Source organism: Leuresthes tenuis, unplaced genomic scaffold (genome assembly GCF_036924035.1).
Source record: "Leuresthes tenuis unplaced genomic scaffold, fLeuTen1.0.hap1 SCAF_17, whole genome shotgun sequence".
Lineage (NCBI taxonomy): Eukaryota > Metazoa > Chordata > Actinopteri > Atheriniformes > Atherinopsidae > Leuresthes > Leuresthes tenuis.
This window is the reverse complement of record NW_027325371.1, coordinates 24,867,684-24,891,265: the sequence shown is the minus strand read 5'-3', so window position 1 is coordinate 24,891,265 and position 23,582 is coordinate 24,867,684. Positions and strand designations below refer to the sequence as shown.

The window sequence follows — 23,582 nt, the reverse complement described above, 5'->3', positions numbered from 1 at the left end:
AAATCAAACAGTCAGACAACATACAAGAACATATACCCCAGCCGGCATTGCTCCCTGCCTATTTTCCTACAGTTCACTATGTGTGCGCACACCTTTATTCACAAACTCTTCAACTTATACTCTTTTACCGAAGCTGCTACAGCTCGATTGGCCGAATACCCTTAGATCCTATTTCGGTGAATTTGACATCTGCCTTACATGTAACAGATTAGCGGTTTAGCAGTTTTAATTTAGTTTGAGTGAAGGAATTCATTTTATAGCAAAATCCGAAATCGTGAAGCACTCATGAAAGTAAGCTTATTCTCGGATTCCTGAAACTTTAGATTTGCTCTTTCTTTTACTGCAAAGTACAACGTTGTTTTTTTTGTATAAATCTTTCTAGACATGGTAAATATGAACGACAAAGCAGTTTTAACATAGTTTGAGTGAAGGAATTCATTTTATAGATAAAATCCCAATCCCAATCCCAAGAGAGAAAAGAGAGTGAATGCGAAGTAGACTTTAACACGGCTATGGGAGCGAGCCGAGTGTGGGCTAACCGGGAGAATTGCTTGAAAGAAACGCGACACTGAATGAGCGGTCAGAACAAAGCCTCAATACGGGATTCTCGTGGTGTTTTTGTTGCTGCCTTGTCTTTTGCATAGAGTAAAAGACAAGGCAGCCATCGACTCAACCAAGCGTCTCAACCAAGCAAAGCTCACCACGCCTGATGCCCTGCTCCCGCAGTGACGGATAATCGTACTCTGGTTTCTCTTCATAACATACAAGTCTTTCGCCTTTTACTAAAGACTTCCGTGGAGAGCAGCACTAATGAGTTGTTTCTATTATTGGCAGGCTTTACCTTTGCGGGTGAAGCCCTTTCTGTCTGTGCAAAAGAAATCTTGCTACTTTGCAGAGTGACTTCTCTGAGTAGAGTCGCCTTACTTGTTGCGACTGTGCCGATGTTCGAAGCTGGAGTGCAAAGTTGTTGCTTGAATGGTGCTTGCTGGAGCATGCGGGAGTGCAAAGTTATACCATTTAAAAGGGCTGAAGAGTGCTCAGTGCAGCGGGTGGGCGGAGGTGCAACGTGACACTCTGGCCACCTATGGCCATAAAAAGAACACTGCTACAAGTGCGCATTGTGCCAGCAAGGGCCCTCGGACCTGAAACAGTGGACAGTTATCGCTTCTCGGCCTTTTGGCTAAGATCAAGTGTAGTATCTGTTCTTATCAGTTTAATATGTCCTCTATACGAGGACAACATATTAAATGGATTTTTAAGAATAGGAGTTGAAAAAGAAGCTTGCTCCGTTCACTCCAAGCCTCGACCCGGTACTGCAGTGCCGCTGGGAACGGTGCGCTCTCCTCTGCTCTTGTGAAAAAGCAAACAGCGGTGTAGGATGAAAGTTTCAGGGAGCCCAAGATGAAACTTTCTTTTAATCTGCTGAGAAAAGAGAGTGAATGCGAAGTGGACTTTAACACGGCTCTGGGAGCGAGCCGAGTGCGGGCTAACCGGGAGAATTGCTTGAAAGAAACGCGACACCGAATGAGTGGTCAGAACAAAGCCTCAATACGGTGTTCCCGTGGTGTTTGTGGCTGCCTTGTCTTTTGCACAGAGTAAAAGACAAGGCAGCCATCGAATAGATTGTTTCTACTTGGTCAGCCGAGGAGCAGGGGGGGGGGGGCAAGCGTCTCAACCAAGCAAAGCTCACCAAGTAGGAACAATCGGGCCCTTTTCGATGGCTGCAACACCTGAAAGAGATATTGATGCGAGACCCGATCAAATGCTTTTTCAAAGTCTAAATTTAAGATGACAAGCCGGGTGTTTCTGTCTCTAGCGTAATCAATGATGTCTCGAATCAGTACGAGGCTGTCGGTGAGTTGTCTCCCTGAGATGGCACAAGCTTGGTCTGGGTGAATTACCTCCTCTAAAACAGAGGACATCCGTGTCGCTAAAACCTTGCTAAAATGTTTACAGTCAAAGTTTAAAAGTGTGATGGGCCTCCAATTCTTTAGGTCAGTCTTATAATTTTTTTTATAAAGTAGAGTCACTATTCCCACTCTAAAACTGTCAGGCAGTCGGTCGAGTTTTTCAAAATCTTTAAAAACATCTAAAATGTCTGATGATAAAAGGTCCCAATAGGTCAGATAGAATTCTGCAGGAAGCCCGTCTAAACCCGGAGCTCGACTTCTCTTAAAACCTGTTAGGCATTTTTTTAACTCTAAAGCAGTAAAATTCTGTGTCAAGTGTGCATTCTCTTTTACGGTTTTGTCAACGAATTTTAAGATTTCTGCCGATGTTTCCAAGTGCACTGGTTTCTCTTTGTACATGTTACTATAAAAGGTATGTACAGTTTCAATCATCTCTTGTGTGGATTTTGTTAAAAACCCATCTTCTCTTTTTAGATTTTGAATACACTCCTTTTTATTTATAACTTTCTTTCTTTTTCACCTTCCTCAATTTCCTGCTCCCTGCTTCTTACAAAAATTCCTTTACTCTTTATTTCTGCTAAAACTGACATTTCCTTTTTGACATCTTTGATTTCTTCTTTAAAGTCTATGCCACACTGATTTAGTTTAAAGTAGCGCTGTAAGCGTTTATGTAGTCCCATCATACATCTATTCTCTTTCCTTTTTTTACGTTTACCTTGCTGTTTAAAAAAAGTCTGGGTCGTTTCCTTCACCATTTCCCACCATTGTGCATGTGTTTCGTAGAGGTCTTGAAGGGTCTGCCACTCTTTATAACATTCCCTGTACTGACTGACTATGATTTCATCCTCCAACAGGGAACAGTTGAGTTTCCACAGACCACTTCCTACCGTCACACCAGAAGGGGGTGAAAGGGTGCAGGAGAGCATAAGGTGGTCTGAAAAGAAAACAGGGGTTAATCTAACATCAGTGGGTGGGCAATCTCTAGTAAAGAAATAATCAATGCGAGAGGCTCTGGTGCCATCATGACTAAACCAGGTGAAGCCCTCCTCTCTGGGATGCATGGTTTTAAAACAGTCAGTAAGCTTAAAATCCCTGCATATGCCCTGAAGTAAAATCGAAGTCTTATCCACTTTAAAATCTACCCCTGCTCTTTTTCTATCTTTCCTGCTCAAGATACAGTTAAAATCCCCTCCTACAACTAAAGGTACTTGCCCTAGCATGTAAAGCTGTATATCTTCTAAAAGGTCATACCTTTCATTTTTTCATTACATGTTTGGGCTTTGACACTTCACTGTGGTTGTTAACTGTGTGGTGTGTCCTGAAATGTTATATGTTTGGGCTGTGTGACATGCTTAATGCTTGTCAGTAGCTACCCACTTATTCATATATAGCAACTGACAACATAAGAAGTCCGGACATACTTTGATAGTAGTTGTAGAAGTATCCTTATTGATAATAGATCACTAATTCATAGTGATAGAACAGTAGATGAACAGGTGTTTGCACATGTCTCACGAAAATAAAATGGGTGTATGATTGCTGACGGCAGAGCAATACTGCCAAACTTATGAGTTCTTGTGGCAAACTTGATTCAGTGTCTTGACGTGTATACGCTGTTTCGCTGACTTGATTGTCACAAGAAACAAAGTGTGTTTGATAAGATCCGACCATTTTATTACGGGAGGATCAGTATGTATGGATTCTGATGTGACTGATAAACCCATTCGTATCTTAAGCATAATCTAATACGTGAGACAACGCCCTGGCACACGATAAAAAAAAAAAAAGAGAGAGAGCGGTTTTGTGTCCCCACAGTCCATAATGTAGAAAAGAGAGAAAAAAGCCTTTCTGATTTGGTGTGTGTGCTCATAGTGCAGAGTGTAGAGAAAAGAAAGCCGTTTTGGTGTCACGGGTGTTGTGACTTACACACACACATTTCTAAATTGAGAAAGGAAATTATTTTAGAGGAAGCACTAGAGTTTAGATCCCACATTTGTTGATAGGCATTCATTTATTTCCTCACTTCTGATGAAGTTTCAACAATAAACAACAAACTTTGTATTATGAGAAAGAACCAGACTCATTCTTCAGGAATCCGAAAATAAGCTCTATTTTATGAGTTATGCACGAATTCGGATTCTCCTATAAAAAGAATTCATTAACTCAAACCAAGTTAAGACTGCTTTGTCCTTCATATATATTCATGTCTAATCAAGTTTCAACGATAAACAACGTTGTACTTTGTAGAATGAGAAAGAACTTCTTCAGAAATAAGCATCTCTCGACATATGACGAAATACAGATTTTGCTATAAAATTAATTCCTTCTATCAGCCTGACTTAAAACTGTTTGTCCTCCTTATTTATCCACTTCAAATCAAGTTTCAACAATTAAAAAAAATTTGTAGTTTGAGAAAGAACAACTTAATCTTCAGCAATCAGTATAAAAAGAGGTGCAAATGCCAACCATACATACCTAAAAGGTGGAGCGGAAGTATTCAGCTGCAAGTAGGAGTGAATGTTCGACCATAATTTGTAAAAAGCGGGTAAGAAAAGGTTCGAATGCCCGACTATATATTAACAAAAGCGGGAGGAGAGGTCTTCGAATGAGAGTGGGTGAGAATTTCCAACCATAATCTATAAAATACGGTGAAAAAAAATATGTGAATGCCTCATAGAACACTAAAAGCGGAAGTGTTCGGCTGCAAGAAGGTGTGAATGTCCGACTATATTTGGTGAAAAGCAGGTGAAGCAAGGTCTGAATGCCCAACCTTACATCATCAAAAGCGAGATCAGAGGTGTTTGGCTGCAAGAAGGCCATAGTTTGCCAAAAGCGGGTAAGGTGCGAATGACCGACTAAATATCAACAAAAGTGGGGGCGGAGGTCTTCGGATGCAAGTGGGTGTGAATATCCCACCATACAAGTATGGTGGAGAGGAAGCTGTGAATGGCCGACCATAGTAAAAGGCGGGTGAGAGAAGGTGCGAATGTCAAACCATACATAATCAAAACAGGGAGCGGAGGTGTTCTGCTGTAAGAAGGTGTGAATGTCCAACCATAGTTGGTAAAAAGCGGGTAAGAAAAGGTTAAAATACCCGACTGTACACAATCAATAGCAGGAGCGGAGTTGTTCGGCTACTAAAAGGTGTGAAAGTCCGACCATGGTTTGTAAAAAGCGGGTAAGAAAAGGTGCGAATGCCCGACAATGTATGATCAAAAGAGGGAGTGGAGGTTTTCGGCTGCAAGAAGGTCTGAATGTCCAACCATAATTTGTAAAAACCGGGGAAAAAAAGGCTCGAAAGCCCGACTATACACCATCAAAAGTGGGAGCGGAGGTGTTCAGCTGCAAGACGGTCTGAATGTCCATCAATAATTGCTAGAAAACATGAAAGAAAATTTTCGAATATCAAACTGCACATGATCATAAGTGGGAGAGGAGGTGTTCAGCTGCAAGAAGGTGTGAATGTCTACCCATAATTACTGAAAAATGGGTAAGAAAAGGTGCGAATGCCTAACCATACATCATCAAAAGAGGGAGCGGAGGTGTTCCGCTGTAAGACGGTGTGAATGTCCGACCATAGATGGTAAAAAGCGGGTAAGAAAAGGTTAAATTACCCGACTGTACACAATCAAAAGAGGGAGCGGAGTTGTTCAGCTAAGAGAAGGTGTGAAAGTCCGACCTTGGTTTGTAAAAAGCGGGTAAGAAAAGGTTTGTATGCCCGAATATACACCATCAAAAGCGGAAGCGGAGGTGTTCGGCTGCAAGATATTGTGAACGTCCGACCAAAGTTTGTAAAAAGCAGTTAAGAAAAGGTTCGAATATCTAACCAAACATAATCAAAAGCAGGAGCAGAGCTGTTCGACTGGAAGTAGGTGTGAATGTCAGATCATAATTTGCAAAAAGCTGATGAGAAAGGGTGAGAATGCCCGACTATACACCATCAAATGCGGTAGCGGAGTTGTTCGGCTGTGAGTAGGTGTGAATCTCCAACCATAATTGCTGAAAAATGTGTTAGAAAAGGTAAAAATGCCGGTCCATACATAATCAAAATCGGGAGAGGTGGTGTTCAGCTGCAAGAAGGTCTAAATGTCCATCAATAATTGCTAGAAAACATGAAAGAAAATTTTCGAAAATCAAACCACACATGATCATAAGTGGGAGAGGAGGTGTTCAGCTGCAAGGAGGTGTGAATGTCCACCCATAATACCTGAAAAATGGGTAAAAAAAAGGTGCGAATGCCCAACCATACATCATCAAAAGCAGGAGTGCATGTGTTCGGCTACAAGAAGGTGTGAACGTCCGACCAAAGTTTGTAAAAAGCAGTTAAGAAAAGGTTCGAATATCCAACCATACATAATCAAAAGCGGGAGCAGAGCTGTTCGACTGCAAGTAGGTGTGAATGTCAGATCATAATTTGCAAAAAGCTGATGAGAAAGGGTGAGAATGCCCGACTATACACCATCAAATGCGGGAGCGGAGTTGTTCGGCTGTGAGTAGGTGTGAATCTCCGACCATAATTGCTGAAAAATGTGTTAGAAAAGGTAAGAATGCCGGTCCATACATCATCAAAAGCGAGAGAGGTTGTGTTCGGCTGCAAGTAGGTGTGAATGTCCAGCCATAATTACTCACAAACGGGTAAGAAAAGGTAGTATTGCCAGACCATATATGATCAAAATAGGGAGCGGAGGTGGTTCAGCTGCAAGAAGGTTTGAATGTCCAACTAAAGTTCAAATATATTAACAAAAGCGGGAGGAGAAGTCTTCGGATGAGAGTGGTTGAAAATTTCCAACCATAATGTATAAAATGCGGTGAAGAAAAAGGTGTGATAGAACACTAAAAGGTGGAGCGGAAGTGTTCGGCTGCAAGAAGGTGGGAATGTCCGACTATATTTGGTGAAAAGCAGGTGAAGCAAGGTCTGAATGCCCAACCTTACATCATCAAAAGCGAGATCAGAGGTGTTTGGCTGCAAGAAGGCCATAGTTTGCCAAAAGCGGGTAAGGTGCGAATGTCCGACTAAATATCAACAAAATTTGGGGCGGAGGTCTTCGGATGCAAGTGGGTGTGAATGTCCGACTATATTTGGTGAAAAGCAGGTGAAGCAAGGTCTGAATGCCCAACCTTACATCATCAAAAGCGAGATCAGAGGTGTTTGGCTGCAAGAAGGCCATAGTTTGCCAAAAGCGGGTAAGGTGCGAATGATTGACTAAATATCAACAAAAGTGGGGGCGGAGGTCTTCGGATGCAAGTGGGTGTGAATATCCCACCATACAAGTATGGTGGAGAGGAAGCTGTGAATGGCCGACCATAGTAAAAGGCGGGTGAGAGAAGGTGCGAATGTCAAACCATACATAATCAAAACAGGGAGCGGAGGTGTTCTGCTGTAAGAAGGTGTGAATGTCCAACCATAGTTGGTAAAAAGCGGGTAAGAAAAGGTTAAAATACCCGACTGTACACAATCAATAGCAGGAGCGGAGTTGTTCGGCTACTAAAAGGTGTGAAAGTCCGACCATGGTTTGTAAAAAGTGGGTAAGAAAAGGTGCGAATGCCCGACAATGTATGATCAAAAGAGGGAGTGGAGGTTTTCGGCTGCAAGAAGGTCTGAATGTCCAACCATAATTTGTAAAAAACGGGGAAGAAAAGGCTCGAAAGCCCGACTATACACCATCAAAAGTGGGAGCGGAGGTGTTCAGCTGCAAGACGGTCTGAATGTCCATCAATAATTGCTAGAAAACATGAAAGAAAATTTTCGAATATCAAACTGCACATGATCATAAGCGGAAGAGGAGGTGTTCAGCTGCAAGAAGGTGTGAATGTCTACCCATAATTAGTGAAAAATGGGTAAGAAAAGGTGCGAATGCCTAACCATACATCATCAAAAGGTGGAGCGGAAGTGTTCGGCTGCAAGAAGGTGTGAATGTCCGACTATATTTGGTGAAAAGCAGGTGAAGCAAGGTCTGAATGCCCAACCTTACATCATCAAAAGCGAGATCAGAGGTGTTTGGCTGCAAGAAGGCCATAGTTTGCCAAAAGCGGGTAAGGTGCGAATGTCCGACTAAATATCAACAAAATTTGGGGCGGAGGTCTTCGGATGCAAGTGGGTGTGAATGTCCGACTATATTTGGTGAAAAGCAGTTGAAGCAAGGTCTGAATGCCCAACCTTACATCATCAAAAGCGAGATCAGAGGTGTTTGGCTGCAAGAAGGCCATAGTTTGCCAAAAGCGGGTAAGGTGCGAATGACCGACTAAATATCAACAAAAGTGGGGGCGGAGGTCTTCGGATGCAAGTGGGTGTGAATATCCCACCATACAAGTATGGTGGAGAGGAAGCTGTGAATGGCCGACCATAGTAAAAGGCGGGTGAGAGAAGGTGCGAATGTCAAACCATACATAATCAAAACAGGGAGCGGAGGTGTTCTGCTGTAAGAAGGTGTGAATGTCCAACCATAGTTGGTAAAAAGCGGGTAAGAAAAGGTTAAAATACCCGACTGTACACAATCAATAGCAGGAGCGGAGTTGTTCGGCTACTAAAAGGTGTGAAAGTCCGACCATGGTTTGTAAAAAGCGGGTAAGAAAAGGTGCGAATGCCCGACAATGTATGATCAAAAGAGGGAGTGGAGGTTTTCGGCTGCAAGAAGGTCTGAATGTCCAACCATAATTTGTAAAAACCGGGGAAAAAAAGGCTCGAAAGCCCGACTATACACCATCAAAAGTGGGAGCGGAGGTGTTCAGCTGCAAGACGGTCTGAATGTCCATCAATAATTGCTAGAAAACATGAAAGAAAATTTTCGAATATCAAACTGCACATGATCATAAGTGGGAGAGGAGGTGTTCAGCTGCAAGAAGGTGTGAATGTCTACCCATAATTACTGAAAAATGGGTAAGAAAAGGTGCGAATGCCTAACCATACATCATCAAAAGAGGGAGCGGAGGTGTTCCGCTGTAAGACGGTGTGAATGTCCGACCATAGATGGTAAAAAGCGGGTAAGAAAAGGTTAAATTACCCGACTGTACACAATCAAAAGAGGGAGCGGAGTTGTTCAGCTAAGAGAAGGTGTGAAAGTCCGACCTTGGTTTGTAAAAAGCGGGTAAGAAAAGGTTTGTATGCCCGAATATACACCATCAAAAGCGGAAGCGGAGGTGTTCGGCTGCAAGATATTGTGAACGTCCGACCAAAGTTTGTAAAAAGCAGTTAAGAAAAGGTTCGAATATCTAACCAAACATAATCAAAAGCAGGAGCAGAGCTGTTCGACTGGAAGTAGGTGTGAATGTCAGATCATAATTTGCAAAAAGCTGATGAGAAAGGGTGAGAATGCCCGACTATACACCATCAAATGCGGTAGCGGAGTTGTTCGGCTGTGAGTAGGTGTGAATCTCCAACCATAATTGCTGAAAAATGTGTTAGAAAAGGTAAAAATGCCGGTCCATACATAATCAAAATCGGGAGAGGTGGTGTTCAGCTGCAAGAAGGTCTAAATGTCCATCAATAATTGCTAGAAAACATGAAAGAAAATTTTCGAAAATCAAACCACACATGATCATAAGTGGGAGAGGAGGTGTTCAGCTGCAAGGAGGTGTGAATGTCCACCCATAATACCTGAAAAATGGGTAAAAAAAAGGTGCGAATGCCCAACCATACATCATCAAAAGCAGGAGTGCATGTGTTCGGCTACAAGAAGGTGTGAACGTCCGACCAAAGTTTGTAAAAAGCAGTTAAGAAAAGGTTCGAATATCCAACCATACATAATCAAAAGCGGGAGCAGAGCTGTTCGACTGCAAGTAGGTGGTAGGTGTGAATGTCAGATCATAATTTGCAAAAAGCTGATGAGTAAGGGTGAGAATGCCCGACTATACACCATCAAATGCGGGAGCGGAGTTGTTCGGCTGTGAGTAGGTGTGAATCTCCGACCATAATTGCTGAAAAATGTGTTAGAAAAGGTAAGAATGCCGGTCCATACATCATCAAAAGCGAGAGAGGTTGTGTTCGGCTGCAAGTAGGTGTGAATGTCCAGCCATAATTACTCACAAACGGGTAAGAAAAGGTAGTATTGCCAGACCATATATGATCAAAATAGGGAGCGGAGGTGGTTCAGCTGCAAGAAGGTTTGAATGTCCAACTAAAGTTCAAATATATTAACAAAAGCGGGAGGAGAAGTCTTCGGATGAGAGTGGTTGAAAATTTCCAACCATAATGTATAAAATGCGGTGAAGAAAAAGGTGTGATAGAACACTAAAAGGTGGAGCGGAAGTGTTCGGCTGCAAGAAGGTGGGAATGTCCGACTATATTTGGTGAAAAGCAGGTGAAGCAAGGTCTGAATGCCCAACCTTACATCATCAAAAGCGAGATCAGAGGTGTTTGGCTGCAAGAAGGCCATAGTTTGCCAAAAGCGGGTAAGGTGCGAATGTCCGACTAAATATCAACAAAATTTGGGGCGGAGGTCTTCGGATGCAAGTGGGTGTGAATGTCCGACTATATTTGGTGAAAAGCAGGTGAAGCAAGGTCTGAATGCCCAACCTTACATCATCAAAAGCGAGATCAGAGGTGTTTGGCTGCAAGAAGGCCATAGTTTGCCAAAAGCGGGTAAGGTGCGAATGATTGACTAAATATCAACAAAAGTGGGGGCGGAGGTCTTCGGATGCAAGTGGGTGTGAATATCCCACCATACAAGTATGGTGGAGAGGAAGCTGTGAATGGCCGACCATAGTAAAAGGCGGGTGAGAGAAGGTGCGAATGTCAAACCATACATAATCAAAACAGGGAGCGGAGGTGTTCTGCTGTAAGAAGGTGTGAATGTCCAACCATAGTTGGTAAAAAGCGGGTAAGAAAAGGTTAAAATACCCGACTGTACACAATCAATAGCAGGAGCGGAGTTGTTCGGCTACTAAAAGGTGTGAAAGTCCGACCATGGTTTGTAAAAAGCGGGTAAGAAAAGGTGCGAATGCCCGACAATGTATGATCAAAAGAGGGAGTGGAGGTTTTCGGCTGCAAGAAGGTCTGAATGTCCAACCATAATTTGTAAAAAACGGGGAAGAAAAGGCTCGAAAGCCCGACTATACACCATCAAAAGTGGGAGCGGAGGTGTTCAGCTGCAAGACGGTCTGAATGTCCATCAATAATTGCTAGAAAACATGAAAGAAAATTTTCGAATATCAAACTGCACATGATCATAAGCGGAAGAGGAGGTGTTCAGCTGCAAGAAGGTGTGAATGTCTACCCATAATTAGTGAAAAATGGGTAAGAAAAGGTGCGAATGCCTAACCATACATCATCAAAAGGTGGAGCGGAAGTGTTCGGCTGCAAGAAGGTGTGAATGTCCGACTATATTTGGTGAAAAGCAGGTGAAGCAAGGTCTGAATGCCCAACCTTACATCATCAAAAGCGAGATCAGAGGTGTTTGGCTGCAAGAAGGCCATAGTTTGCCAAAAGCGGGTAAGGTGCGAATGTCCGACTAAATATCAACAAAATTTGGGGCGGAGGTCTTCGGATGCAAGTGGGTGTGAATGTCCGACTATATTTGGTGAAAAGCAGGTGAAGCAAGGTCTGAATGCCCAACCTTACATCATCAAAAGCGAGATCAGAGGTGTTTGGCTGCAAGAAGGCCATAGTTTGCCAAAAGCGGGTAAGGTGCGAATGACCGACTAAATATCAACAAAAGTGGGGGCGGAGGTCTTCGGATGCAAGTGGGTGTGAATATCCCACCATACAAGTATGGTGGAGAGGAAGCTGTGAATGGCCGACCATAGTAAAAGGCGGGTGAGAGAAGGTGCGAATGTCAAACCATACATAATCAAAACAGGGAGCGGAGGTGTTCTGCTGTAAGAAGGTGTGAATGTCCAACCATAGTTGGTAAAAAGCGGATAAGAAAAGGTTAAAATACCCGACTGTACACAATCAATAGCAGGAGCGGAGTTGTTCGGCTCCTAAAAGGTGTGAAAGTCCGACCATGGTTTGTAAAAAGCGGGTAAGAAAAGGTGCGAATGCCCGACAATGTATGATCAAAAGAGGGAGTGGAGGTTTTCGGCTGCAAGAAGGTCTGAATGTCCAACCATAATTTGTAAAAAACGGGGAAGAAAAGGCTCGAAAGCCCGACTATACACCATCAAAAGTGGGAGCGGAGGTGTTCAGCTGCAAGACGGTCTGAATGTCCATCAATAATTGCTAGAAAACATGAAAGAAAATTTTCGAATATCAAACTGCACATGATCATAAGCGGGAGAGGAGGTGTTCAGCTGCAAGAAGGTGTGAATGTCTACCCATAATTAGTGAAAAATGGGTAAGAAAAGGTGCGAATGCCTAACCATACATCATCAAAAGAGGGAGCGGAGGTGTTCCGCTGTAAGACGGTGTGAATGTCCGACCATAGATGGTAAAAAGCAGGTAAGAAAAGGTTAAATTACCCGACTGTACACAATCAAAAGAGGGAGCGGAGTTGTTCAGCTAAGAGAAGGTGTGAAAGTCCGACCTTGGTTTGTAAAAAGCGGGTAAGAAAAGGTTCGTATGCCCGAATATACACCATCAAAAGCGGAAGCGGAGGTGTTCGGCTGCAAGATATTGTGAACGTCCGACCAAAGTTTGTAAAAAGCAGTTAAGAAAAGGTTTGAATATCTAACCAAACATAATCAAAAGCGGGAGCAGAGCTGTTCGACTGGAAGTAGGTGTGAATGTCAGATCATAATTTGCAAAAAGCTGATGAGAAAGGGTGAGAATGCCCGACTATACACCATCAAATGCGGTAGCGGAGTTGTTCGGCTGTGAGTAGGTGTGAATCTCCAACCATAATTGCTGAAAAATGTGTTAGAAAAGGTAAAAATGCCGGTCCATACATAATCAAAATCGGGAGAGGTGGTGTTCAGCTGCAAGAAGGTCTAAATGTCCATCAATAATTGCTAGAAAACATGAAAGAACATTTTCGAAAATCAAACCACACATGATCATAAGTGGGAGAGGAGGTGTTCAGCTGCAAGAAGGTGTGAATGTCCACCCATAATACCTGAAAAATGGGTAAAAAAAAAGGTGCGAATGCCCAACCATACATCATCAAAAGCAGGAGTGCATGTGTTCGGCTACAAGAAGGTGTGAACGTCCGACCAAAGTTTGTAAAAAGCAGTTAAGAAAAGGTTCGAATATCCAACCATACATAATCAAAAGCGGGAGCAGATCTGTTCGACTGCAAGTAGGTGTGAATGTCAGATCATAATTTGCAAAAAGCTGATGAGAAAGGGTGAGAATGCCCGACTATACACCATCAAATGCGGGAGCGGAGTTGTTCGGCTGTGAGTAGGTGTGAATCTCCGACCATAATTGCTGAAAAATGTGTTAGAAAAGGTAAGAATGCCGGTCCATACATCATCAAAAGCGAGAGAGGTTGTGTTCGGCTGCAAGTAGGTGTGAATGTCCAGCCATAATTACTCACAAACGGGTAAGAAAAGGTAGTATTGCCAGACCATATATGATCAAAACAGGGAGCGGAGGTGGTTAAGCTGCAGGAAGGTTTGAATGTCCGACTAAAGTTCAAATATATTAACAAAAGCGGGAGGAGAGGTCTTCGGATGAGAGTGGTTGAAGATTTCCAACCATAATGTATAAAATGCGGTGAAAAAAAGGTGTGATAGAACACTAAAAGGTGGAGCGGAAGTGTTCGGCTGCAAGAAGGTGTTAATGTCCGACTATATTTGGTGAAAAGCAGGTGAAGCAAGGTCTGAATGCCCAACCTTACATCATCAAAAGCGAGATCAGAGGTGTTTGGCTGCAAGAAGGCCATAGTTTGCCAAAAGCGGGTAAGGTGCGAATGACCGACTAAATATCAACAAAAGTGGGGGCGGAGGTCTTCGGATGCAGGTGGGTGTGAATATCCCACCATACAAGTATGGTGGAGAGGAAGCTGTGAATGGCCGACCGTAGTAAAAGGCGAGTGAGAGAAGGTGCGAATGTCAAACCATACATAATCAAAACAGGGAGCGGAGGTGTTCTGCTGTAAGAAGGTGTGAATGTCCAACCATAGTTGGTAAAAAGCGGGTAAGAAAAGGTTAAAATACCCGACTGTACACAATCAATAGCGGGAGCGGAGTTGTTCGGCTCCTAAAAGGTGTGAAAGTCCGACCATGGTTTGTAAAAAGTGGGTAAGAAAAGGTGCGAATGCCCGACAATGTATGATCAAAAGAGGGAGTGGAGGTTCTCGGCTGCAAGAAGGTCTGAATGTCCAACCATAATTTGTAAAAACCGGGGAAGAAAAGGCTCGAAAGCCCGACTATACACCATCAAAAGTGGGAGCGGAGGTGTTCAGCTGCAAGACGGTCTGAATGTCCATCAATAATTGCTAGAAAACATGAAAGAAAATTTTCGAATATCAAACTGCACATGATCATAAGCGGGAGAGGAGGTGTTCAGCTGCAAGAAGGTGTGAATATCTACCCATAATTACTGAAAAATGGGTAAGAAAAGGTGCGAATGCCTAACCATACATCATCAAAAGAGGGAGCGGAGGTGTTCCGCTGTAAGACGGTGTGAATGTCCGACCATAGATGGTAAAAAGCAGGTAAGAAAAGGTTAAATTACCCGACTGTACACAATCAAAAGAGGGAGCGGAGTTGTTCAGCTAAGAGAAGGTGTGAAAGTCCGACCTTGGTTTGTAAAAAGCGGGTAAGAAAAGGTTCGTATGCCCGAATATACACCATCAAAAGCGGAAGCGGAGGTGTTCGGCTGCAAGATATTGTGAACGTCCGACCAAAGTTTGTAAAAAGCAGTTAAGAAAAGGTTCAAATATCTAACCAAACATAATCAAAAGCGGGAGCAGAGCTGTTCGACTGGAAGTAGGTGTGAATGTCAGATCATAATTTGCAAAAAGCTGATGAGAAAGGGTGAGAATGCCCGACTATACACCATCAAATGCGGTAGCGGAGTTATTTGGCTGTGAGTAGTCGTGAATCTCCAACCATAATTGCTGAAAAATGTGTTAGAAAAGGTAAAAATGCCGGTCCATACATAATCAAAATCGGGAGAGGTGGTGTTCAGCTGCAAGAAGGTCTAAATGTCCATCAATAATTGCTAGAAAACATGAAAGAAATTTTTCGAAAATCAAACCACACATGATCATAAGTGGGAGAGTAGGTGTTCAGCTGCAAGAAGGTGTGAATGTCCACCCATAATACCTGAAAAATGGGTAAAAAAAAGGTGCGAATGCCCAACCATACATCATCAAAAGCAGGAGTGCATGTGTTCGGCTACAAGAAGGTGTGAACGTCCAACCAAAGTTTGTAAAAAGCAGTTAAGAAAAGGTTCGAATATCCAACCAAACATAATCAAAAGCGGGAGCAGAGCTGTTCGACTGCAAGTAGGTGTGAATGTCAGATCATAATTTGCAAAAAGCTGATGAGAAAGGGTGAGAATGCCCGACTATACACATTCAAATGCGGGAGCGGAGTTGTTCGAATCATCAAAAGCAGGAGTGGAAGTGTTCGGCTACAAGAAGGTGTGAACGTCCAACCAAAATATGTAAAAAGCAGTTAAGAAAAGGTTCGAATATCCAACCATACATCATCAAATGCGGGAGCGGAGTTGTTCGGCTGTGAGTAGGTGTGAATGTCCGACCATAATTGCTGAAAAATGTGTTAGAAAAGGTAAAAATGCCGGTCCATACATCATCAAAAGCGGGAGAGGTGGTGTTCGGCTGCAAGTAGGTGTGAATGTCCAGCCATAATTACTCACAAACGGATAAGAAAAGGTAGTATTGCCAGACCATATATGATCAAAACATGGAGCGGAGGTGGTTCAGCTGCAAGAAGGTTTGAATGTCCGACTAAAGTTCAAATATATTAAAGAAAGCGGGAGGAGAGGTCTTCGGATGAGAGTGGTTGAAAATTTCCGACCATAATGTATAAAATGCGGTGAAAAAAAGGTGTGATAGAACACTAAAAGGTGGAGCGGAAGTGTTCGGCTGCAAGAAGGTGTGAATGTCCGACTATATTTGGTGAAAAGCAGGTGAAGCAAGGTCTGAATGCCCAACCTTACATCATCAAAAGCGAGATCAGAGGTGTTTGGTGTAAGGTGCGAATGTCCGACTAAATATCAACAAAATTTGGGGCAGAGGTCTTTGGATGCAAGTGAGTGTGAATATCCAACGATACAAGTATGGTGGAGAGGAAGCTGTGAATAGCCGACCATAGTTTGGAAAAAGCGGGTAAGAAAAGGTTTGAATACCCGAACATACACCATCAAAAGAGGGAGCGGAGGTGTTCCGCTGTACGAAGGTGTGAATGTCCGATTATAGTTGGTAAAAAGCGGGTAAGAAAAGGTTAAAATACCCGACTGTACACAATCAATAGCGGGAGCGGATGTGTTCGGCTACAAGAAGGTGTGAAAGTCCGACCATGGTTTGTAAAAAGCGGATAAGAAAAGGTGCGAATGTCCGACAATGTATGATCAAAAGAGAGAGCGGAGGTTTTCGGATACAAGAAGGTTTGAATGTCCCACCATAGTTTGTAAAAAGCGGGTAAGAAAAGGTTCGAATGCCCGAACATACACCATCAAAAGAGGGAGCGGAGGTGTTCCGCTGTAAGAAGGTGTGAATGTCAGACCATAGTTGCTAAAAAGCGGGTAAGAAAAGGTTAAAATACCCGACTGTACACAATCAATAGCGGGAGCGGAGTTGTTCGGCTACTAAAAGGTGTGAAACTCCGACCCTGGTTTGTAAAAAGCGGGTAAGAAAAGGTTCGAATGCCCGAACATACACCATCAAAAGAGGGAGCGGAGGTGTTCCGCTGTAAGACGGTGTGAATGTCCGATCATAGTTGGTAAAAAGCGGGTAAGAAAAGGTTAAAATACCCGACTGTACACAATCAAAAGAGGGAGCGGAGTTGTTCAGCTAAGAGAAGGTGTGAAAGTCCGACCATGGTTTGTAAAAAGCGGGTAAGAAAAGGTTCGTATGCCCGAATATACACTATCAAAACCGGAAGCGTAGGTGTTCCGCTGCAAGAAGGTGTGAACGTCCCACCAAAGTTTGTAAAAAAGCAGTTAAGAAAAGGTTCGAATATCTAACCAAACATAATCAAAAGCGGGAGCAGAGCTGTTCGACTGCAAGTAAGTGTGAATGTCAGAGAATAATTTGCAAAAAGCTGATGAGAAAGGGTGAGAAATCCCGACTATACACCATCAAATGCGATTCTCCAACCATAATTGTTGAAAAATGTGTTAGAAAAGGTAAGAATGCCGGTCCATACATCATCAAAAGCGGGAGAGGTGGTGTTCGGCTGCAAGTAGGTGTGAATGTCCATTAATAATTGTTTTAAAACATGAAAGAAAATGTTCGAATATCAAACCTTACATGATCATTAGCGGGAGAGGAGGTCTTCAGCTGCAAGAATGTGTGAATGTCCAGCCATAATTACTCACAAACGGGTAAGAAAAGGTACTATTGCCAGACCATATATGATCAAAACAGGGAGCGGAGGTGGTTCAGCTGCAAGAAGGTTTGAATGTCCGACTAAAGTTTGTAAAAAGCGGGTAAGACAAGGTGTGAATGCCCGACAATGTATGATCAAAAGAGGAGCGGAGGTTTTCGGGTGCAAGAAGGTCTGAATGTCCACCCATAATTACTGAAATATGGGTAAGAAAAGGTGCGAAAGCCCAACCGCACATGATCATAAGTGGATGAGAAGGTGTTCGACTGCAAGTAGGTGTGAATGTAAGATCATAATTTGTAAAAAGCGGGTAAGAAAAGGTAAGAATGCCCAACCATAAATTATCAAAAGCGGCAGCAGAGTTTCGGCTGGTATTTATCAATGTCTAGATAGATTTCAACAAAAAACAACGTTGTACTTTGCAGTAAAAGAAAGTGCAAATCAAAAGTTTTAGGAATCCGAGAATAAGCTTATTTTCATGAGTTCTGCACGATTTCGGATTTTATGTATAAAATGAATTTCTTCACGCAAACTAAGTTAACACTGCTTTGTCCTTCATATGTACCCATTTCTACATATATTTCAAGCATAAACTTCCTCATATTACCCTGAATGAGAAAGAGCCACACTTGTGATTAAGCCATACCTCCCTTTTGAGGAGTTCTGCATGATTTGGGATTTTATCTATAAAATTAATTCCTTCACTCAAACTATGTTAAAACGGCTTTTACCTTCATATTTATCAATGTCTCGATAGATTTAAACAAAAAAACAACGTTGTACTTTGCAATAAAAGAAAGAGCAAATCAAAAGTTTTAGGAATCCGAGAATAAGCTTATTTTCATGTGTTCTGCACGATTTCGGATTTTATGTATAAAATGAATTCATTCACTCAAACCAAGTTAAAACTGCTTTTTCCTTAATATTTATCAATGTCTAGATCGACTTCAACAAAGAACAACATTGTATTTTGCAGTAGAAGAAAGAGCAACACTGAAGGATCAGGAATCCGAGAATAAGCTTCTTTTCATACGTTCTGCATGATTTGGGATTTTATGTATAAAATGAATTCCTTCACTCAAACTAAGTTAACACTGCTTTGTCCTTCATATGTACCCATTTCTACATATATTTCAAGCATAAACTTCCTCATACTACCCTGAATGAGAAAGAACCAAACTTGTGATTAAGCCATACGCCCCTTTTGAGGAGTTCTGCATGATTTGGGATTTTATCTATAAAATCAATTCCTTCACTCAAACTATGTTAAAACGGCTTTTACCTTCATATTTATCAATGTCTCGATATATTTAAACAAAAAAACAACGTTGTACTTTGCAGTAAAAGAAAGAGCCAATCAAAAGTTTTAGGAATCCGAGAATAAGCTTATTTTCATGAGTTCTGCACGATTTCGGATTTTATGTATAAAATGAATTCATTCACTCAAACCAAGTTAAAACTGCTTTTTCCTTCATATTTATCAATGTCTAGATCGACTTCAACAAAGAACAACATTGTACTTTGCAGTAGAAGAAAGAGCAACACTGAAGGATCAGGAATCCGAGAATAAGCTTATTTTCTTATGGGCAAGTGGGAACTGCTTTGTCCTTCATATTTATCAATGTGTAGATGGATTTCAACTTCTTCTACTGCAAAGTCCAATGTTGTACTTGTTGAAGTCGATCATTGATGAATATGGAAGGACAAAGCAGTTTTAACTTGGTTTGAGCAAAGCAATTCATTTTATAGCAAAATCCAAAATCGTGCAGAACTCATGAAAGCAGGCTTATACTCGGATTCCTGAAACTTTAGATTTGCTCTTTCTTTTACTGCAAAGTACAACGTTGTTTTTTTGTTTAAATATTTCTAGACATGGTAAATATGAAGGACAAATCAGTTTTAAAATAGTTTGAGTGAAGTAATGCATTTTATAAGCAAAATCCCAAATCATGCAAACTCACGAAATGCTTTTTCTCGCTTTTCACTGCTTTTTACAAACTTTGGTCGGACGTTCACACCTTCTTGCATCCGAACACCTCCGCTTCCGCTTTTGATGATGTATATTCGGGCATTCGAACCTTTTTTTACCCGCTTTTTACAAACCATTGTCGGACTGTTCGACTGCAAGTAGGTGGTAGGTGTGAATGTCAGATCATAATTTGCAAAAAGCTGATGAGAAAGGGTGAGAATGCCCGACTATACACCATCAAATGCGGGAGCGGAGTTGTTCGGCTGTGAGTAGGTGTGAATCTCCGACCATAATTGCTGAAAAATGTGTTAGAAAAGGTAAGAATGCCGGTCCATACATCATCAAAAGCGAGAGAGGTTGTGTTCGGCTGCAAGTAGGTGTGAATGTCCAGCCATAATTACTCACAAACGGGTAAGAAAAGGTAGTATTGCCAGACCATATATGATCAAAATAGGGAGCGGAGGTGGTTCAGCTGCAAGAAGGTTTGAATGTCCAACTAAAGTTCAAATATATTAACAAAAGCGGGAGGAGAAGTCTTCGGATGAGAGTGGTTGAAAATTTCCAACCATAATGTATAAAATGCGGTGAAGAAAAAGGTGTGATAGAACACTAAAAGGTGGAGCGGAAGTGTTCGGCTGCAAGAAGGTGGGAATGTCCGACTATATTTGGTGAAAAGCAGGTGAAGCAAGGTCTGAATGCCCAACCTTACATCATCAAAAGCGAGATCAGAGGTGTTTGGCTGCAAGAAGGCCATAGTTTGCCAAAAGCGGGTAAGGTGCGAATGTCCGACTAAATATCAACAAAATTTGGGGCGGAGGTCTTCGGATGCAAGTGGGTGTGAATGTCCGACTATATTTGGTGAAAAGCAGGTGAAGCAAGGTCTGAATGCCCAACCTTACATCATCAAAAGCGAGATCAGAGGTGTTTGGCTGCAAGAAGGCCATAGTTTGCCAAAAGCGGGTAAGGTGCGAATGATTGACTAAATATCAACAAAAGTGGGGGCGGAGGTCTTCGGATGCAAGTGGGTGTGAATATCCCACCATACAAGTATGGTGGAGAGGAAGCTGTGAATGGCCGACCATAGTAAAAGGCGGGTGAGAGAAGGTGCGAATGTCAAACCATACATAATCAAAACAGGGAGCGGAGGTGTTCTGCTGTAAGAAGGTGTGAATGTCCAACCATAGTTGGTAAAAAGCGGGAAAGAAAAGGTTAAAATACCCGACTGTACACAATCAATAGCAGGAGCGGAGTTGTTCGGCTACTAAAAGGTGTGAAAGTCCGACCATGGTTTGTAAAAAGCGGGTAAGAAAAGGTGCGAATGCCCGACAATGTATGATCAAAAGAGGGAGTGGAGGTTTTCGGCTGCAAGAAGGTCTGAATGTCCAACCATAATTTGTAAAAAACGGGGAAGAAAAGGCTCGAAAGCCCGACTATACACCATCAAAAGTGGGAGCGGAGGTGTTCAGCTGCAAGACGGTCTGAATGTCCATCAATAATTGCTAGAAAACATGAAAGAAAATTTTCGAATATCAAACTGCACATGATCATAAGCGGAAGAGGAGGTGTTCAGCTGCAAGAAGGTGTGAATGTCTACCCATAATTAGTGAAAAATGGGTAAGAAAAGGTGCGAATGCCTAACCATACATCATCAAAAGGTGGAGCGGAAGTGTTCGGCTGCAAGAAGGTGTGAATGTCCGACTATATTTGGTGAAAAGCAGGTGAAGCAAGGTCTGAATGCCCAACCTTACATCATCAAAAGCGAGATCAGAGGTGTTTGGCTGCAAGAAGGCCATAGTTTGCCAAAAGCGGGTAAGGTGCGAATGTCCGACTAAATATCAACAAAATTTGGGGCGGAGGTCTTCGGATGCAAGTGGGTGTGAATGTCCGACTATATTTGGTGAAAAGCAGGTGAAGCAAGGTCTGAATGCCCAACCTTACATCATCAAAAGCGAGATCAGAGGTGTTTGGCTGCAAGAAGGCCATAGTTTGCCAAAAGCGGGTAAGGTGCGAATGACCGACTAAATATCAACAAAAGTGGGGGCGGAGGTCTTCGGATGCAAGTGGGTGTGAATATCCCACCATACAAGTATGGTGGAGAGGAAGCTGTGAATGGCCGACCATAGTAAAAGGCGGGTGAGAGAAGGTGCGAATGTCAAACCATACATAATCAAAACAGGGAGCGGAGGTGTTCTGCTGTAAGAAGGTGTGAATGTCCAACCATAGTTGGTAAAAAGCGGATAAGAAAAGGTTAAAATACCCGACTGTACACAATCAATAGCAGGAGCGGAGTTGTTCGGCTCCTAAAAGGTGTGAAAGTCCGACCATGGTTTGTAAAAAGCGGGTAAGAAAAGGTGCGAATGCCCGACAATGTATGATCAAAAGAGGGAGTGGAGGTTTTCGGCTGCAAGAAGGTCTGAATGTCCAACCATAATTTGTAAAAAACGGGGAAGAAAAGGCTCGAAAGCCCGACTATACACCATCAAAAGTGGGAGCGGAGGTGTTCAGCTGCAAGACGGTCTGAATGTCCATCAATAATTGCTAGAAAACATGAAAGAAAATTTTCGAATATCAAACTGCACATGATCATAAGCGGGAGAGGAGGTGTTCAGCTGCAAGAAGGTGTGAATGTCTACCCATAATTAGTGAAAAATGGGTAAGAAAAGGTGCGAATGCCTAACCATACATCATCAAAAGAGGGAGCGGAGGTGTTCCGCTGTAAGACGGTGTGAATGTCCGACCATAGATGGTAAAAAGCAGGTAAGAAAAGGTTAAATTACCCGACTGTACACAATCAAAAGAGGGAGCGGAGTTGTTCAGCTAAGAGAAGGTGTGAAAGTCCGACCTTGGTTTGTAAAAAGCGGGTAAGAAAAGGTTTGTATGCCCGAATATACACCATCAAAAGCGGAAGCGGAGGTGTTCGGCTGCAAGATATTGTGAACGTCCGACCAAAGTTTGTAAAAAGCAGTTAAGAAAAGGTTTGAATATCTAACCAAACATAATCAAAAGCGGGAGCAGAGCTGTTCGACTGGAAGTAGGTGTGAATGTCAGATCATAATTTGCAAAAAGCTGATGAGAAAGGGTGAGAATGCCCGACTATACACCATCAAATGCGGTAGCGGAGTTGTTCGGCTGTGAGTAGGTGTGAATCTCCAACCATAATTGCTGAAAAATGTGTTAGAAAAGGTAAAAATGCCGGTCCATACATAATCAAAATCGGGAGAGGTGGTGTTCAGCTGCAAGAAGGTCTAAATGTCCATCAATAATTGCTAGAAAACATGAAAGAACATTTTCGAAAATCAAACCACACATGATCATAAGTGGGAGAGGAGGTGTTCAGCTGCAAGAAGGTGTGAATGTCCGCCCATAATACCTGAAAAATGGGTAAAAAAAAAGGTGCGAATGCCCAACCATACATCATCAAAAGCAGGAGTGCATGTGTTCGGCTACAAGAAGGTGTGAACGTCCGACCAAAGTTTGTAAAAAGCAGTTAAGAAAAGGTTCGAATATCCAACCATACATAATCAAAAGCGGGAGCAGATCTGTTCGACTGCAAGTAGGTGTGAATGTCAGATCATAATTTGCAAAAAGCTGATGAGAAAGGGTGAGAATGCCCGACTATACACCATCAAATGCGGGAGCGGAGTTGTTCGGCTGTGAGTAGGTGTGAATCTCCGACCATAATTGCTGAAAAATGTGTTAGAAAAGGTAAGAATGCCGGTCCATACATCATCAAAAGCGAGAGAGGTTGTGTTCGGCTGCAAGTAGGTGTGAATGTCCAGCCATAATTACTCACAAACGGGTAAGAAAAGGTAGTATTGCCAGACCATATATGATCAAAACAGGGAGCGGAGGTGGTTAAGCTGCAGGAAGGTTTGAATGTCCGACTAAAGTTCAAATATATTAACAAAAGCGGGAGGAGAGGTCTTCGGATGAGAGTGGTTGAAGATTTCCAACCATAATGTATAAAATGCGGTGAAAAAAAGGTGTGATAGAACACTAAAAGGTGGAGCGGAAGTGTTCGGCTGCAAGAAGGTGTTAATGTCCGACTATATTTGGTGAAAAGCAGGTGAAGCAAGGTCTGAATGCCCAACCTTACATCATCAAAAGCGAGATCAGAGGTGTTTGGCTGCAAGAAGGCCATAGTTTGCCAAAAGCGGGTAAGGTGCGAATGACCGACTAAATATCAACAAAAGTGGGGGCGGAGGTCTTCGGATGCAGGTGGGTGTGAATATCCCACCATACAAGTATGGTGGAGAGGAAGCTGTGAATGGCCGACCGTAGTAAAAGGCGAGTGAGAGAAGGTGCGAATG

At 42.6% G+C, this 23,582-nt stretch overlaps 2 non-coding genes across 2 annotated transcripts; both read left to right on the top strand.

Moving 5' to 3' along the window:
• Nucleotides 1-738: 738 nt before the first annotated feature.
• Nucleotides 739-852, top strand: LOC140274135 (U5 spliceosomal RNA). The gene has a single exon (XR_011908115.1). It is a non-coding gene; the product is annotated as a U5 spliceosomal RNA (small nuclear RNA).
• A 308-nt stretch (nucleotides 853-1,160) lies between these two features.
• LOC140274362 (U2 spliceosomal RNA) lies at nucleotides 1,161-1,344 on the top strand. Its single transcript, XR_011908320.1, has one exon. It is a non-coding gene; the product is annotated as a U2 spliceosomal RNA (small nuclear RNA).
• The last annotated feature ends 22,238 nt before the right edge of the window (nucleotides 1,345-23,582 follow it).